Source organism: Camellia sinensis, chromosome 12 (genome assembly GCF_055761805.1).
Source record: "Camellia sinensis isolate YWXY chromosome 12, ASM5576180v1, whole genome shotgun sequence".
NCBI classification, from domain to species: domain Eukaryota; kingdom Viridiplantae; phylum Streptophyta; class Magnoliopsida; order Ericales; family Theaceae; genus Camellia; species Camellia sinensis.
The window spans coordinates 151,633,306-151,642,479 of record NC_138972.1 but is presented as its reverse complement, the minus strand read 5'-3'; the positions used below and the strand labels follow the sequence as shown (position 1 = coordinate 151,642,479).

At 30.8% G+C, this 9,174-nt stretch overlaps 1 long non-coding RNA gene across 1 annotated transcript; it reads left to right on the top strand.

The window, feature by feature from the left end:
• The first annotated feature begins 4,833 nt into the window (after positions 1 to 4,833).
• Positions 4,834 to 8,758, top strand: LOC145804304 (uncharacterized). Its single transcript, XR_014345936.1, has 2 exons — positions 4,834 to 4,993; positions 8,539 to 8,758. It is a non-coding gene; the product is annotated as an uncharacterized LOC145804304 (long non-coding RNA).
• The last annotated feature ends 416 nt before the right edge of the window (positions 8,759 to 9,174 follow it).

Here is a 9,174-nt window from a genome sequence, read left to right as displayed (position 1 = left end):
AATTACACAAAAGCCCCAAACCTTTACAAGATTACCAAACCAAGCCCAACATCTCAAAATACCAAAATTTAAAGACAAAACCCATAGAGAGGAGTAGGTTATCCCTACCTCAAATTCGGAGTCCCAAAGGAGAAGACGACAAAACCCAACGTGCTCCAAAACCCGAGATTTTCAGATTAAAATGAAGCCCTCGACGATCAACAACCTTTTTGTAAAGGCCAAAGGTGAGTAAATCACTCCTACTAGATCAAAACCTAGAGAGAAGGTAGTATCTAGAGTGAGAGGCTCAACAATGGTGATTTTGGAAAAGTAAGAGAGAGAAGAGAAAGCAAAAAGTGATTTGAAAAGTCACAATTTCGGGATTTAAACCCAGTCTTCCGCTCGAGCGTAAAACACCCCGCTCGAGCGGCCACTCACAGACTTACGCTCGAGCGGCCAACCTCCCGCTCGAGCGCAGAATGCACTCGCTCAGCACTTTCGCAGAACCAGACCTCCGCTCGAGCTCCCAACCCTACGCTCGAGCTCACAACACTGCACAACAAGATACTGGATGGATGTAATCTACGCTCGAGCGCCAACACCTCCGCTCGAGCGTACAGGCCAAAAATCTGGGCAACTAGTTTTGGTTTCTAAACTCAACCAACCTGTAACCAACCCGCTCAACACATCCTATAACTCAAATACAACGTAAGAAAGGATGTAAACAAGATAATAAACAACTACCAACATCCACGGACACATGTCCGGATCACTATACAACAAGGGTAAATCCGGGATCGCTATAAAAAATGCTATTTTGTTCGCAAATCGGTAAAATTTTCAAACCAATTGAATCGAAGTCTGTTTTTTTTTTCAAATTTAAAACATAGCTCTTTCATAACCTTACAAACATATTCCAATTTTAGAATTTCGCAATTTGGGCATCAACTCTTTATTTTTCTCAAAATTTCCCTTTTAAGCAAATAAATCACAAATTTTTCAAAAAATTCTAATTAAATTATATACAACTCTAAGATCCATATAATCAAGTAAAAGTTCATAAAGAAGTGTAGGAAAAATCCCTGCCTTAAGCCAAGAAGCTTTCAAATTTTTTTGCAACAGAAATTAAATCTGCTTGGAGCCAAACGACGCATTTTCCGCACTCTACGTTTTGATCCAAAGCACTAGGGGTAAAAAATGACTTACACTAGATCAAACCCATGAAAAACCAACTTAAAACTCTTTTTCTTTCTTTTCTCACGGCAAGACTCCAAGAACTTCCAAAGTTTGACAAAAATTCCATTTGGTCACTTTTATAGATATTTTGCTGCACAAGTATATAACTAAACAAATATCTAACTATATATATACACTTATATATATATATATATATATATATTTAGAAATACATTTCAGCATCTTTATTGGCAAAAGTAAATATAATAATTTCTTATCACAAAATATATTTCGTTTAATGGTACACACCATAAATATTCACAACTCTTTTATGATAATCAAATAATAATAATAATAAAACCACAATAATATTACATGGTTACTAATGGGTCATGATTCAATCAAGTCGGTTCAAAATGAATGGAGTTTAATAATTTAAAATAAATCTCCAACTGAGATTAAAGTATAAATTCAATTTGATTCAACTTGTTACAATGCACAAGTATAAATAAATAATTAAAAAATTAGTTTTTAAATTAAAATAATAATATAAAATTTATTTGAAATATATTGTAAACGTGATTTATAATCAATTAAATTTTATTAATTTTTATTAGATTTACACTTAGAGCAGATTTTTATTCTAATGTCATTAATTGTATTTCCAAAGTTCTTAATAAAAATCTGCATGTCATAATTTAATTGGTAAAATTTAAATAATAAATTACAAAAATTTTATTTACAATAAAATATAAATACATTTCATTTTATAAGTTTTGTAGTTTTAATTTTAGTAATAAATTATATTTTTTAATATACTAATTTTTTCTTATTTTGCAAAACCTAAAAATTTGTTTACTTAAAATTGTTGTTATAACTCGTATGTGAAAATGGATTAAAATTGACTTGTGGTGTTGGACTAAATATTAGAAGTGACCTGAAAGCTAGTTGACTAAATATTTATACCAATATGACATTAAAAATTGTCTTGATTGTTTAAAATTATCTTTATCTGTTTGTAACCGATATAAGTTAGTATGAGGGTTCCAATATTAGATTAAATGTTAAAAATGAGTCTAGAAAATTTAGTTTGAGTCGATTTTTTTTTTTTTTCAACATTTCTTGGTTTAGGCCTATAATACATCTTATTTTAATAACTCAATATAATAATAATAATAATAATAATAATAATAATAAACAATAATCTTAATGTTTATGGTGATTTTTGTCAATCAATAAAAAAATATTTATAAATATGAAGAGAATTACATTTGAACAAATTCTAACGTAAATTTTTTACTTTGAAACTCTATGACCTATACATTTTGTTTGATTCTATCTACTTCATTAATCTTTGGAGATTTAATGATTTTTTTTTAGTGGAATGTCTGTTTGCCATAATATAGATATATAGATTGGAATATCAATACATATAAAATTATTAAACATTAAAAACAAATATCTATAAAAGATGTAGATTAATTCCTATATTTTAGTAGTATAAAAATTCAAATTCAAATTTATATTTAGTTAACTTTCCTTCTCAATTTCTAAAGTTAAATTTTTAAATAAATTAATTAACATTCTTTTTGAAATGTGTAAATCAAGGCATAAAAGTTATTTAAAATTTTAAATAGATTAACTACCTTTCTTTTTAAATTTAAATTCGTAAATGAATTAATTAAATTTCCTTTTAAAATGTGTAAATCAAGGCATAGAAGCTATTTAAATTTTTAAATAGATTAATTAGCTTTCCTTTCAAATTTAAATTTTTAAATGAATTAAATAACTTTCCTTTTGAAATATGTAAATCAAAGCATAAAGGCTATTTAAATATTTAAATAGATTAATTAGATTTCCTTTTAAATTGATTAATTACTATTTTTTTTTAGATTTTTTATAAAAATAATTTAACAATCCAATCAGTAACCATAGCGTATGGGAGAAGTTGAAAAAGGTATGTTGCAGTAACTATGAAAGAAGTCAGAAAAGCTTGTGGATTGGGAGAAGTCAATACATATTGAGTTTTTTTTTTTTTAAATCAAAAAATTAAAAAATTAAGATTGGGATATTGGAGCTCCCACAAGACTTGTGGGTTAGAAATCCCATTTTCCTTATATAATATATAGATTAGATTTTTTGTAAAAATAATTTAACAATCCTATCACTAACCATAATGTATAGGAGAAGTTGAAAGGGGTACTGCAGTAACTATGAGAGAAGTCAAAAAGGTTTATGGGTTGGAAGAAGTTAATAAATGCTGAGTTTTTTTTTTTTTTTAATCAAAAAATTGGAAAATTAATGTTGGAATATTGGAGCTCCCACAAGGATTGTGGGTTAAAAACATTTTTTTTTGTATATAATATACTAGCATATTATTTGTTCTATGCACAAGTATAAATAAATAATTAAAAATTAGTTTTTAAATTAAAATAATAATATAAAATTTATTTGAAATATGTTGTAAAAGTGATTTATAATCAATTAAATTTTATTAATTTTTATTAGAGTTACACCAAAAGAAGATTTTTATTCTAATGTCATTAATTGTATTTCCTAAGTTCTTAATAAAAATCTGCATGTCGTAATTTAATTGGTAAAATTTAAATAATAAATTACAAAAAATTTATTTACAATAAAATATAAGTACATTTCATTTTATAAGTTCCGTAATTTTAATTTTAGTAATTAATTATATTTTTAATATGCTAATTTTTTTCTTATTTTGTAAAAACTAAAAATTTGTTTACTTAAAATTGTTGTTATAACTCTTATGTGAAAATGGATTAAAATTGACTTGTGGTGTTCGGCTAAATATTAGAAGTCACCTGAAAGCTAGTTGACTGAATATTTATGCTAGTGTGACATTCAGCTAATCATTAAAAATTGTCTTGATTGTTTAAAATTATCTTTATCGGTTTGTAACCGATATAAGTTAGTTTGAGGGTTCCAATATTAGATTAAAAATTAAAAATGAGTTTAGAAAATTTTGTTTGAGTCAAAAAATTTTTTTCCAACAATTCTTGTTTTAAGCCTATAATACATCTTATTTTAATAACTCAATATAATAATAATAATAATAATAATAATAATAATAATAATAATAATAATAATAATAATAATAATAATAATAATAGTAATAATAATAATAATAATAATAATAATAATAATAATAATAATAAAAACAATAATTTGAATGTTTATGGTGTAGAGACCCTAATTTTTTGTAATTACACATGAAACTCTGAGCCTTAGTTTAATAGCATTTCAGCACCTAGTTTCGTAAAAGTCTGCAAAATGGCCCAATAAAGAATAATTTTCCTGTATATTATCAAAATTAAACCGAGAACACCACCTTACAATTGGAAATACCCTAAAACTTGGTTTTTATTTATTTACCTCTTAGTTTATAAATTAATTCATACATTTTATTTTTATTTTTATTTTTGTCTTTGTTGTTCTTTTATTTATTATTTATTTGAATATTTATTATTTATTTGAATAGAAAATTATTGTGTATTTGAATATATACATAGTTTAAATATACATATACATATATATATATATATATATATAATATGTTGGTGGAAGAGTGGTTGGATAACAACAAAAAAATAAATAATAAAAAAAACAAAAAACAAAAATCTAGATATTTATTTAGTTCTCTTAGTAATTAAGCTACCTTATACTCTATAAATTGAGGGCTTGTCCAAATCCACTCCCATGTTTTTAAAAAGCCCAAGGAGAGGGTAAGAGAGGGAGAGTTGGCTCAAGGGAAGTAGAGAAGTAAGAAGAAGAAGAAAAAAAAAAAGAAGAGAAAAAGAAGGAATTCTTGAAGGTAAGAACATACCTCTCCCTTAATTTCTCCAATCCTTTCATCATCTCGTTCTATTGTCTAGTATGTCTCTTGTGTTACAAATTAATGTTCAATAGGGTTTTTGGTGTGTGAAAGTATAGGTATGATATAGTGTCATTGTCTTGCAAATTTGTGAAATTAGGCACTTCTGCAACTTCTCTAATTTAAAAGAAATATCAAATCTATCTAATTCTAAAATCTGAATTTATTGTAGGATATTTTATGTATTTAGAGCTTGTGACAATTTTATTAGCTCCTAATTGTGTGTTTTTAGGGCTTGGGTAATTTGTTGAAAAATCTGGTCCAGAGTCTCTGAAAAACAGTCCACTTTTAGAAATTTTATAAAATTCTACAAAAATCATCTCATGTTGGTTCTACTGTCAAACTTTAGAACTCTGAGTCCTGTTTCCAACAGATTTTATTTGAGTAAAAACCGTCGGGTAGATTGAGAGAAAAGCTAGTTTTCCCAAAGGGTGACAAATCTGGACAGGTTTTCGAATATAGTTTGTAGATGAATTTTTGGAGGTGCTGTGCAACTTCTGAAAATTGGAACTGAAACTAGACAGATTGAATATTTTTTTTGTACAATTTCAGCCTCTAATTTGACCTATAAGTATTTTTACCAAAGCATTCCTGTTAGCCCTGTAGAACCGAACTGTGATGGAAATGGTGTTTTATTGTGTTATTTGTCTCTAAGTATTTCAAAGCATGCCTAATGTTATTTGCTTGCTTTACCATACTTATGTATGCGTATCATGGGCTATATTTCTTCTCTTATGTTTGTCTCATGCTCTTTTATATTACCGAATTACCGAATGTGACCAACTTGCTCGGCAAAAGATCCAATAAACGAGAAATGATAAGGGGTTGACAATGGGTGACGTTCGCATTAGTGTTGGAATAATTTATACATATGAATGGCATGAATTATGATGGGATTAAAACCAAATAAGTTAAGTCTTGCGCAAGCGGTCTAAGCGAGCCCCTAGGTTGACATGGATGTATTCAGAGTCTATGCGGTGGTTTCAGGGTGTAAGCGAGCCCTTTGGTATGGTATGTTATGTGCAGGGTGTAAGCGAGCCCTAGGCATGATTTGGTATGGTATGTGCAGGGTGTAAGCGAGCCCTAGGCACGATTTGGGTGTAAGCGAGCCCACTTGTTTGGCCGTCCCTTTTGAGGTCCATCAATGTCACTGACTTATAGCGATCCCGGGTTTACCCTTGTTATACCGTGAGCCGGACATGTGTCCGTGGATGTTGGTAGTTGTCTATCATCTTGTTTGCATCCTTTTTACTTAGTATTTGAGTTATGGGATGTGTTGGGCAGGTTTGTTTCAGGTTGGTTGAGTTTAGAAACCAAAACTAGTTGCCCAGATTTTTGGCCTGTCCGCTCGAGCGGAGGTGTTGGCGCTCGAGCGGGGAATACATCCATCCAGTATCTTGTTGTGCAGTGTTGTGAGCTCGAGCGTAGGGTTGGGAGCTCGAGCGGAGGCCTGGTTCTGCGAAAGTGCTGGGCGAGTGCATTCTGCGCTCGAGCGGGCGGTTGGCCGCTCGAGCGGAAGTCTGTGAGTGGCCGCTCGAGCGGGGTGTTTTACGCTCGAGCGGAGACCTGGGTTAAAGTCCCGAATTTGTGACTCTTTAAATCACTTTTTCACTTTCTCTTCTCTCTCTTACTTTTCCAAAAACACCATTGTTGAGTCTTTCTCTCTAGATACTACCTTTTCTCTAGGTTTTGATCTAGTAGGAGTGATTTGCTCACCTTTGGCCTTTACAAAAAAGTTGTTGATCGTCGAGGGCTTCATTTTAATCTGAAAATCTCGGGTTTTGGAGCACGTTGGGTTTTGTTGTCTTCTCCTTTGGGACTCCGAATTTGAGGTAGGGATAACCTACTCCTCTCTATGGGTTTTGTCTTTAAATTTTGGTATTTCGAGATGTTGGGCTTGGTTTGGTAATTTTGTGAAAGTTTGGGGCTTTTGTGTAATTTTACAAAAGTTGGGGTTTTATTCATAATAAACCTAGATGCATGTTTGGCATAGAGAAATGGAATGAATGTTAAATCATTGATGAAAATGGGACCTAAGGGTTGAAATGGTAATTATGGAAAATGGCCTAATTACATTGTTTAATTAATTGGGATAATTAATTGGTGAGAAATGAGGAAATGAAATGTTGATTGAATATCCATTTGTGCATTTATTTTCTGTTTTAGAAATAACTGCTTTGGGCTATCGGTGGAGGATAGTCGAGATTGTTGTAGACAATGCATGATGATTAGGTAAACGGAAACTAATCAATGGAATGTGTCATGGAACTTGACGGTTGATAGAATACATTAATTGTGTGTATTGTGTGATTGTATATAGAACCAATGTGTTTATATACGTTATGTGTAGAGGAGGAGATAGGGGATGTACTCCGCGGTTTAGGGGAAGATAGGGGATGTACCTCTAAACCGGATAGGTATTGGGAGGAGATAGAGGATGAACTCCGTAGACAGAGCTCATATGCTTGTCTAGAGAAGTGAAGATAGAGCTCATATGCTTATCTTTGTGAAGTGTGGATACAGCTTGTATGCTTATCTGTGGATATTGTTGATATACATATCTGTTGTGAAGTGTGGATACAGCTTGTATGCTTATCTGTGGATATTGTTGATATACATATCTGTTGAGAATGTGGATATAGCTTTTATGCTTATCTGAATGTAAGATATAGTTTTTATACATATCTGTGGAAATGATGATAGAGCTAGCATGCTTATCTGTTGAAAAGGGGAAAATGAAAAGTAATTGGGACTTGTAAGTCGTTGACATAAATATGTAATTTATGTGATTGTATCAGTGTTGACCAACTATCAATTGCTAATGTTTTAGTCATTGTCCATGGTTGGTTTAGTGTATTTCTACTGGGCTGTGGCTCACCCTATATGGGAATATCATTTTCAGGTACAGGAAGCATGCCACCTCCAAGGACATAGCTTGGGAGGCTAGAGGCGGACATAGCGTAGTTGTTTTACTTTTGATGTATTACATGTAACTTCAAGCCAAGGGCTTAATGTGTAAACGAGTTAGTACTCTTTTGTTGTAACCAAGTGTTAACTTGGAAAGCTGTAAGCCCGTAGGGCATTTTGTTTTGATGTTAACATGTAATACTTATGTAGTGAAACTCAATGAAATAAAGGAATGTGGTTAGTTTATATGTAAATGCTTGTCTTATCTGATGGGTTTAATGTTACTATTTTGAGGGCGTTACAGACTGGTAAATAACCAGGAGGTGGGCATAGGTGGTAAGGTCTGCAAAGCAGCAAAAGGGGGAGTTCTGAATAGTCCGGTGTTCAAATCGTGTGGTTGGGTAGAAGGATCTCTTTGGGAGATTCTAGATGCCTAGTCTAACTACTAATTTGTAAAACCTTATTGTAAGTACGTTATGTATTCCGATTTGTTCTGCGTATGGTTGATTGGTTGATAGAAGATATGGGTGTGTGTGTGTTTTTACTGGGCATTCCAAGCTCATGGCGTGTCATGCCAGGTGATGAAGCAGTTTACAATGGTGAAGGTTATTTCGAAGGCAAACGAGATGAAGTGTTGGAGCTGTGGTTCATTTGAAGACTTAGACTAGTTTTTTTTTTTTCCTTTTGACTTTTTGTTTGGCAATGTTTTGGTAATCCTGTAATGGAACATAAACGAATTATCTGTGATATTAACTCTGGTTATATATGTATATTAAGATGTTCTGGTCATCTATCCTACTTGTGTTGTATTATTATGCGTATTTAACGGCTCGGAAGTTGGGGCGTTACATATGGTGCTTTTTGTCAATCAATAAAAAATATTTATAAATATTAAGATAATTACATTTGAACAAATTCTAACGTAAATTTTTTACTTTAAAACTCTAAGACCTACACATTTGGTTTTATTTTATCTACATCACTAATCTTTGGAGGTTTAATGAAGTTTTTTTTAATGGAATGTCTGTTTGCTATAATATAGATATATAGATTGAAATATCGATGCATATAAAATTATTAAACATTAAGAAAAAAAAATCTATGAAAGATGTAGATTAATTCCTATATTTTAGTAGTATAAAAATTCAAATTCAAATTCAAATTTATATTTTAGTTAACTTTCCTTCTCAATTTCTAAATTAAATTTTTTAAAT